The sequence below is a fragment of the Pseudophryne corroboree genome, chromosome 5 (assembly GCF_028390025.1).
Source record: "Pseudophryne corroboree isolate aPseCor3 chromosome 5, aPseCor3.hap2, whole genome shotgun sequence".
NCBI classification, from domain to species: domain Eukaryota; kingdom Metazoa; phylum Chordata; class Amphibia; order Anura; family Myobatrachidae; genus Pseudophryne; species Pseudophryne corroboree.
Window position 1 is genome coordinate 738,425,444 of NC_086448.1, and position 10,623 is coordinate 738,436,066.

Here is a 10,623-nt window from a genome sequence, read left to right on the forward strand (position 1 = left end):
CCCACCTGGAAGACCGATAGTACCAGGTATAGGAGGACTAACGGAAAAGGCTAGCATTTTTTTGGACTTGCACCTCAGACATCTTGTACTGGGTCTTCCTTCATACATACAAGACACAGCAGATATACTTAGGAAACTGCATGACGTAAAACTGGAGGACAATCAATACCTAGTATCTTTAGATGTAGAAGCACTTTATACCTCTATTGGCCATACAGAAGGTATAGCAGCAGTCGAATATTTTCTACACGCCGAAGGCTGGGAGGAATTTCATACCTTTTTGATCAAACTGTTGCACTTTGTACTGCACTATAATTTCTTCGTATTTAATGACAGATTTTACCTCCAAACGCGAGGCACAGCCATGGGGGCGGCCTGTGCACCTACTTATGCGAACATCTTTTTAGGATGGTGGGAGAGAGAATTCGTCTTTAAAGATACTAATGATGATTTTACATCTAATATCATTATGTGGACTAGATATATAGACGATATCTTTATGATATGGGAAGGGGACCTACAATTATTACATCAGTTCATAGAACGTCTCAATGACAACAATCTTAATCTCCGTCTAACTCACAATATCAGCCAGACGGAATTACCATTTTTGGATTTAATGATTTACAAGGACCCAGAGGGAATGATTGCTACAAGCCTGTATCGCAAAAATACAGCGACTAACACCTTGCTGCATCAGACAAGTTCACACTTTCATCCCACCATAGAAAACATACCGAAAGGGGAATTCCTGCGTCTTCGCAGGAATTGCTCAGATGATCATAACTTTAAAAAACAGAGTACAGAGCTGGCCCAACGACTACGTGAAAGAGGGTACAGTAATACCTCAATAAAAAAAGCCTCACGGAATGCACAAATTACCTCTAGGGATGACATTATCTTTAAGAAGAAAGAGACAGCACAGAACACAAATACTATTAGATTTATGGGCAACTATTGCCAAGAATGGAGGGAGATAAGTGAAGCAATACAAAAACATTGGCATGTATTACATGCTGATTCAGATTTATCAGAAAAACTTGGCTCACGTGTCTCCATGAGTTGGCGGAGATCCAGAAATTTAAAAGACCAATTGGTACAAAGCCACTTTCAAAGAATACCCACCAAGAAAATTATCACAACAGGAACATACCCCTGTGGTAAATGCAAAGCTTGTAGACACATTGAAACGGTGAAGGAAGTAAAGGATAAATACGGGACAGAATTCAAGATCAACGATTATATGAATTGTTTAACTGAAGGTGTCATTTACTGCATTAAATGCAGCTGTGACAAGAAATATGTGGGTATGACCACTCGCCCACTGAAACAACGTGTTCTAGAACACATTGGGACTATACGCAATGCCATTTCTGACAAAACAAAGATGAAACCACTCACTACGGTAGCTCGCCACTTCTACCAACACCATGATAATAGATGGGAGGATCTTAGGGTCTTCGGACTTGAAAAAATCAAACTTGGAATTCGTGGTGGCAGTTTGACAGATACCCTATTGAAGAAAGAATGTGAGTGGATTTTTAAACTAGGTACTATCCACCCTTTTGGCATGAATGAAAACATCAATTATGGGGTTTTCTTAAATTGAAACAGTAATCCCACTGTCCAGACACCTTCCATTAATTTGTTCCCCCCCCCCCTTTTTTTTCTCTCTCTGTTTTCTCTACCCCCTTTTTTTCCTTTCTCTTATTTTCTTCCCTTACCAACTATCATTAGATGCACTGTTTAGTGCACAATATTGTAAATAACCACTAAGCATGGTATGTTCTGTATCATCCATAAATTATACTCTATAATACAACACTGTCATTATTAACACAATTTTAATGACATCATAAAGTGCATGAATAAGACAATAATCATCAAGCATGGCATATTTTGTATCATTCATTACTCAGACTCTATTATATAACACTGCCACCAATTATTTAATTATTTATATATTTTAATGGTTTGTTTAAGTGCATATATACATGTAATTATATCAACCTCTTTTTTTAATTAATTTCAATTTTATTTATTTTTATTACACTCTATTGGCATCATCACACTATATTGTTTTTCACTGTATTACACTTAATGATTATTAATAATATATTTTTTAAGTCTGCACCATAAATACATTCCCTCTTCTTCACATATGGGCTCATAATGGTATTGCTTCACCATTTTTCATATACATACACATGCATATCAATGTATGTACATGTATATGCTCTTCTTGTTATAATATTTTGAATATTTTTTCACAATGCCCTCTTAACATCCTAGCACATTATGTTATTATTACACTCCAAACAATGTTAGAACTCATGCATCACATATCACCACACATATACTTCAGTTTAGTAACAACAGTCACTGTCACATATTCACTAATATAAAGTGGGTGTTTAACCTTATATATATACAATATTTTTTAATAATAATTTCCCAATAATATCTTATTAAAATAAAATAGTAATTCTCAATAATCACTAATTTATATAGTAACAGGTACAAATATACTATGTGTTGTATACAGATTTATATTTATAATAATCTGCATTTTCTATCCTATCACTCCTTCATTTGCATATCTACATTCATATATATATTTATATTTATATATCTACATTTTAATTCATTTGTTTTTAACCCATATTATCCTTATTTATTGTCAATACTACTCTGAATTAGTCTCATCAGCTCTTTTTATAATAATTCAATTGATCGTCCACCAAGAAATGCTGATTGGTCCCTTTAACTGTCAATCATGACATATTATCCAATGGGAACCAACTGGATTGATACTCACTATGATAGGTCAGAATATCTATCAATCTCCTGTCAAGAACCAATCAGTAAACAGTACTACTGCTATAAGAACAAACAAGGGTTTGAACCCACTGACGCCCTGTGACCAAGCTAGTTGCGAAACGTACGTCAGGAAGGAAGGAGGTGACATCCTCACGGTCACGTGGTGCGCACACGTGACCGCAACCAGCCGATCTCGGCAAAGTTTGTCGCCAAGGGAACCAGCCTAACAGGAAGTACAGTGCGGCCGGAGTACGGCAGCGGGTAGAACGCAGGCAGACGCGGCCAGCACCTTCCCTACACCAAGATCTCCCTCATCATACAAGTAGGACAAAACTTAATGAATTTACACCTGGATTAGGTAATATACATGATACATGCACCTTTGCATCTTTTATTGCACGGAAAAATCTTATCCACGTGGTACATAGACTATTGTACTATATGCACAAGTGACAGTCATTTATCACCAGCAAGTGAATAAGTGCTATTTTTAGTGTGGTCCATATTTCTATCAAAACAGCGGATGTAGATACATCTACTAATTTTTGGACCCTGTCAAACACACAAACACCTTCTCTTTTTGCACTGCAGAAATCCATATTTTTCTTAACACCAGCTGATGATATATATATATCATACGGAATATAATCTGTTTTATTATTTTCCTATTGCTTGAAAATAATTTATGACGGGGCATTAGAGCTGAAGGTTTCACTGCTTATGTTATTTTTTGCACAATCCATAGTGTATTCTCATACATCCATTTGTGTTATGGAGACCAAATTTGGAGGTTTCCCTCTCTGCACAGTCAAAAGAATATTATAATTTAAAAATATTATTACCTGATATTTATATGAAATAACTGTGCAGCATAGATGTTTTTTCTACTTGTACTGCGACTGCTTAAACCGTGAAAATTTAGATGGGTATCTGAATTTTGTGTTATACGTTACCATCTGTGAAAAAAATTTTTGATATCTTATTTTCACATCAAATCAGCTGTTTCGATACTTGTGGTTCACATAATAACGCAAATCGGCTCTTATCTGTGCCCAATTAGGACACAGTGTGACAAGGGTGAGCATAAGGTCTGCGGTCATACCCCGCTGGAGATGCCCAATCTCATCTGATCTTGGAAGCCAAGCAGTGGAGGGCCGGTTTAAGTACTTGGATGGGAGACCACCAAGGAACACCCTGGTACTGCAAATATTTGCCACCCACTTGTCACTAATATAGAGCATTGTCTTACATCTCGGTTATGACCTATGATTCAACCACCTGCTAGGATCCAATTCCCATTTGGGATATATAGCAGTTTTCAAATGATGGTCATATATATATACACTGAATGAGCAGCTTTTTTGACCACAGGTCGTCCTACAGTTGGAGTGTGTTTGTCCACAAAATCACAGACATACCCATCTCGGCCTATATTAGGTATTTGCACCTTGCAATTTATATATTACTTTCTATATTTTCGCAATGTCACTATTTAACAAATATTGGCGCTCATTGAACTCCTCAATAATTAATTTTATTGAGAATTATTAAAGTATTTCATTTTAGTTAGCTATTGTGACATCCAGTCATAGAACATTATCTGTATATGAGTGCTTCCCAATAAGAGTCCTCTTTTTTTCTTTTTTTCTATGTTAACATGTCACTTAGGGCAGCGCACAGATGTGGGCATTTGCACTGATACACACATTGACATACTATTCTGTGTTTGTAAATTACTGTATGTATGTTACTTTATATCCCAAATGTAGGTTTTTTATTACACAGAAAATGTACTGTTTCAATGTTTTTTGGGGAGTACAGGACCTTAATATAATCCATTGAGGTGAGATGATATGAATGCAGATTTATGCTAGTTCAAGGCAATTACTGTGTTTGTGCCCATCCTTAGTAATGTGATCTTTAGTCATTTACTTTGTAAACAACCTAGTGACATTTATTGAAATGAATACTTGTTTCATGCTGTAACGCCGCTAAATTATTTTCTGTAACATGTTTGTATTTGTATTTAGAACCGTAAAATAATTAGCTTATGTGTATTATAAATCCTGGTTTTAATGAACAAATGTCCTTTTTTAGTTAAAGTCTAATCCAAGAGCAAACAGCTAAACGAAGCTCATGTATATGCAATCAGGCACATCAAGGGGAAAGTATACACCACATTAATCCTCAACAGAAATCAATTTTCAACAAACAAAAGCACTGTACACATTTGTTTTAATTACAGCAACTCGAAAAATGAGGTTAACCCAATAAAGAATGAATATTTGACTAATATTCACATTTTGTATTACTTTGTTTTTATGTTCTGCTTAAGAAACTAACAATTGTTTATCAGACGTGGTTGCAAACAGCCAATGTAACTAGAGATGTGCACCGGAAATTTTTCGGGTTTTGTGTTTTGGTTTTGGGTTCGGTTCCGTGGCCGTGTTTTGGGTTCGAACGCGTTTTGGCAAAACCTCACCGAATTTTTTTTGTCGGATTCGGGTGTGTTTTGGATTCGGGTGGTTTTTTTCAAAAAACCCTAAAAAACAGCTTAAATCATAGAATTTGGGGGTCATTTTGATCCCAAAGTATTATTAACCTCAATAACCATAATTTCCACTCATTTTCAGTCTATTCTGAACACCTCACACCTCACAATATTATTTTTAGTCCTAAAATTTGCACCGAGGTCGCTGGATGACTAAGCTCAGCGACCCAAGTGGCCGACACAAACACCTGGCCCATCTAGGAGTGGCACTGCAGTGTCACGCAGGATGGCCCTTCCAAAAAACACTCCCCAAACAGCACATGACGCAAAGAAAAAAAGAGGCGCAATGAGGTAGCTGTGTGACTAAGCTCAGCAAACCTAGTGGCCGACACAAACACCTGGCCCATCTAGGAGTGGCACTGCAGTGTCACGCAGGATGGCCCTTCCAAAAAACACTCCCCAAACAGCACATGACGCAAAGAAAAAAAGAGGCGCAATGAGGTAGCTGTGTGAGTAAGCTAAGCGACCCTAGTGGCCGACACAAACACCTGGCCCATCTAGGAGTGGCACTGCAGTGTCAGGCCGGATGGCCCTTCCAAAAAATACTCCCCAAACAGCACATGACGCAAAGAAGAAAAAAATGAGGCGCAATGAGGTAGCTGTGTGACTAAGATAAGTGACCCTAGTGGCCGACACAAACACCTGGCCCATCTAGGAGTGGCACTGCAGTGTCACGCAGGATGGCCCTTCCAAAAAACACTCCCCAAACAGCACATGACGCAAAGAAGAAAAAAAAGAGGCGCAATGAGGTAGCTGTGTGACTAAGATAAGCGACCCTAGTGGCCGACACAAACACCTGGCCCATCTAGGAGTGGCACTGCAGTGTCACGCAGGATGGCCCTTCCAAAAAACACTCCCCAAACAGCACATGACGCAAAGAAAAATGAAAGAAAAAAGAGGTGCAAGATGGAATTGTCCTTGGGCCCTCCCACCCACCCTTATGTTGTATAAACAGGACATGCACACTTTAACCAACCCATCATTTCAGTGACAGGGTCTGCCACACGACTGTGACTGAAATGACGGGTTGGTTTGGACCCCCACCAAAAAAGAAGCAATTAATCTCTCCTTGCACAAACTGGCTCTACAGAGGCAAGATGTCCACCTCATCATCATCCTCCGATTCATCACCGTGTACATCCCCCTCCTCACAAATTATCAATTCGTCCCCACTGGAATCAACCATCACAGCTCCCTGTGTACTTTGTGGAGGCAATTGCTGCTGGTGAATGTCTCCATGGAGGAATTGATTATAATTCATTTTAATGATCATCATCTTCTCCACATTTTCTGGAAGTAACCTCGTACGCCGATTGCTGACAAGGTGAGCGGCGGCACTAAACACTCTTTCGGAGTACACACTTGTGGGAGGGCAACTTAGGTAGAATAAAGCCAGTTTGTGCAAGGGCCTCCAAATTGCCTCTTTTTCCTGCCAGTATACGTACGGACTGTCTGACGTGCCTACTTGGATGCGGTCACTCATATAATCCTCCACCATTCTTTCAATGGTGAGAGAATCATATGCAGTGACAGTAGACGACATGTCCGTAATCGTTGTCAGGTCCTTCAGTCCGGACCAGATGTCAGCATCAGCAGTCGCTCCAGACTGCCCTGCATCACCGCCAGCGGGTGGGCTCGGAATTCTGAGCCTTTTCCTCGCACCCCCAGTTGCGGGAGAATGTGAAGGAGGAGATGTTGACAGGTCGCGTTCCGCTTGACTTGACAATTTTCTCACCAGCAGTTCTTTGAACCCCTGCAGACTTGTGTCTGCCGGAAAGAGAGATACAACGTAGGTTTTAAATCTAGGATCGAGCACGGTGGCCAAAATGTAGTGCTCTGATTTCAACAGATTGACCACCCGTGAATCCTTGTTAAGCGAATTAAGGGCTCCATCCACAAGTCCCACATGCCTAGCGGAATCGCTCAGTGTTAGCTCCTCCTTCAATGTCTCCAGCTTCTTCTGCAAAAGCCTGATGAGGGGAATGACCTGACTCAGGCTGGCAGTGTCTGAACTGACTTCACGTGTGGCAAGTTCAAAAGGTTGCAGAACCTTGCACAATGTTGAAATCATTCTCCACTGCGCTTGAGACAGGTGCATTCCACCTCCTATATCGTGGTCAGTTGTATAGGCTTGAATGGCCTTTTGCTGCTCCTCCAACCTCTGAAGCATATAGAGGGTTGAATTCCACCTCGTTACCACTTCTTGCTTCAGATGATGGCAGGGCAGGTTCAAGCGTTTTTGGTGTTGCTCCAGTCTTCTGTACGTGGTGCCTGTACGCCGAAAGTGTCCCGCAATTCTTCTGGCCACCGACAGCATCTCTTGCACGCCCCTCTCGTTTTTTAAATAATTCTGCACCACCAAATTCAAGGTATGTGCAAAACATGGGACGTGCTGGAATTTGCCCATATTTAATGCACACACAATATTGCTGGCGTTGTCAGATGCCACAAATCCACAGGAGAGTCCAATTGGGGTAAGCCATTCTGCGATAATCTTCCTCAGTTGCCGTAAGAGGTTTTTAGCTGTGTGCGTATTCTGGAAAGCGGTGATACAAAGCGTAGCCTGCCTAGGAAAGAGTTGGCGTTTGCGAGATGCTGCTACTGGTGCCGCCGCTGCTGTTCTTGCGGCGGGAGTCAATACATCTACCCAGTGGGCTGTCACAGTCATATAGTCCTGAGTCTGCCCTGCTCCACTTGTCCACATGTCCGTGGTTAAGTGGACATTGGGTACAACTGCATTTTTTAGGACACTGGTGAGTGTTTTTCTGAGGTCTGTGTACATTTTCGGTATCGCCTGCCTAGAGAAATGGAACCTAGATGGTATTTGGTACCGGGGACACAGTACCTCAATCAAGTCTATAGTTGGCTCTGCAGTAATGATGGATACCGGAACCACGTTTCTCACCGCCCAGGATGCCAAGGCCTCAGTTATCCGCTTTGTAGCAGGATGACTGCTGTGATATTTCATCTTCCTCGCAAAGGACTGTTGGACAGTCAATTGCTTGGTGGAAGTAGTAAAAGTGGTCTTACGACTTCCCCTCTGGGATGACCATCGACTCCCAGCAGCAACAACAGCAGCGCCAGCAGCAGTAGGCGTTACACTCAAGGATGCATCGGAGGAATCCCAGGCAGGAGAGGACTCGTCAGAATTGCCAGTGACATGGCCTGCAGGACTATTGGCATTCCTGGGGAAGGAGGAAATTGACACTGAGGGAGTTGGTGGGGTGGTTTGCGTGAGCTTGGTTACAAGAGGAAGGGATTTACTGGTCAGTGGACTGCTTCCGCTGTCGCCCAAAGTTTTTGAACTTGTCACTGACTTATGATGAATGCGCTGCAGGTGACGTATAAGGGAGGATGTTCCGAGGTGGTTAACGTCCTTACCCCTACTTATTACAGCTTGACAAAGGCAACACACGGCTTGACACCTGTTGTCCGCAATTCTGTTGAAATACTTCCACACCAAAGAGCTGATTTTTTTGGTATTTTCACCAGGCATGTCAATGGCCATATTCCTCCCACGGACAACAGGTGTCTCCCCGGGTGCCTGACTTAAACAAACCACCTCACCATCAGAATCCTCCTTGTCAATTTCCTCCCCAGCGCCAGCAACACCCATATCCTCCTCATCCTGGTGTACTTCAACACTGACATCTTCAATCTGACTATCAGGAACTGGACTGCGGGTGCTCCTTCCAGCACTTGCAGGGGGCGTGCAAATGGTGGAAGGCGCATGCTCTTCACGTCCAGTGTTGGGAAGGTCAGGCATCGCAACCGACACAATTGGACAGTTCTTTGCTGTGCTTTTGCCAGCTTAAGTCTTTTCATTTTTCTAGTGAGAGGCTGAGTGCTTCCATCCTCATGTGAAGCTGAACCACTAGCCATGAACATAGGCCAGGGCCTCAGCCGTTCCTTGCCACTCCGTGTGGTAAATGGCATATTGGCAAGTTTACGCTTCTCCGACGATGATTTTATTTTAGATTTTTGAGTCCTTTTTTTACTGATATTTTGTGTTTTGGATTTTACATGCTCTGTACTATGACATTGGGCATCGGCCTTGGCAGACAACGTTGATGGAATTTCATCGTCTCGGCCATGACTAGTGGCAGCAGCTTCAGCACGAGGTGGAAGTGGATCTTGATCTTTCCCTATTTTTGGAACCTCAACATTTTTGTTCTCCATATTTTAATAGGCACAACTAAAAGGCACCTCAGGTAAACAATGGAGATGGATGGATACTAGTATACTTATGGATGACGAGTGACTGACGACACAGAGGTAGCTACAGCCGTGGACTACCGTACTGCGTCTGCTAGTATAGAGATGATAATGATATAAAAAAATAAGAATTTACTCACCGGTAATTCTATTTCTCGTAGTCCGTAGTGGATGCTGGGAACTCCGTAAGGACCATGGGGAATAGCGGGCTCCGAAGGAGGCTGGGCACTCTAGAAAGATCTTAGACTACCTGGTGTGCACTGGCTCCTCCCACTATGACCCTCCTCCAAGCCTCAGTTAGGTACTGTGCCCGGACGAGCGTACACAATAAGGAAGGATATTGAATCCCGGGTAAGACTCATACCAGCCACACCAATCACACCGTACAACTCGTGATATGAAACACAGTTAACAGTATGAAACAATAGAGCCTCTCAACAGATGGCTCAACAATAACCCGATTTAGTTAACAATAACTATGTACAAGTAATGCAGATAAACCGCACTTGGGATGGGCGCCCAGCATCCACTACGGACTACGAGAAATAGAATTACCGGTGAGTAAATTCTTATTTTCTCTAACGTCCTAGTGGATGCTGGGAACTCCGTAAGGACCATGGGGATTATACCAAAGCTCCCAAACGGGCGGGAGAGTGCGGATGACTCTGCAGCACCGAATGAGAGAACTCCAGGTCCTCCTCAGCCAGGGTATCAAATTTGTAGAATTTTGCAAACGTGTTTGCCCCTGACCAAGTAGCTGTCGGCAAAGTTGTAAAGCCGAGACCCCTCGGGCAGCCGCCCAAGATGAGCCCACCTTCCTTGTGGAATGGGCATTGACAGATTTTGGCTGTGGCAGGCCTGCCACAGTATGTGCAAGCTGAATTGTACTACAAATCCAACGAGCAATAGTCTGCTTAGAAGCAGGAGCACCCAGCTTGTTGGGTGCATATAGGATAAACAGCGAGTCAGATTTTCTGACTCCAGCCGTCCTGGAAACATATATTTTCAGGGCCCTGACAACGTCTAGCAACTTGGAG

The 10,623-nt window shown here is 42.2% G+C and overlaps 1 pseudogene; it reads left to right on the forward strand.

The window, feature by feature from the left end:
• The first annotated feature begins 3,908 nt into the window (after nucleotides 1–3,908).
• LOC134929909 (5S ribosomal RNA) lies at nucleotides 3,909–4,029 on the forward strand (annotated as a pseudogene).
• The last annotated feature ends 6,594 nt before the right edge of the window (nucleotides 4,030–10,623 follow it).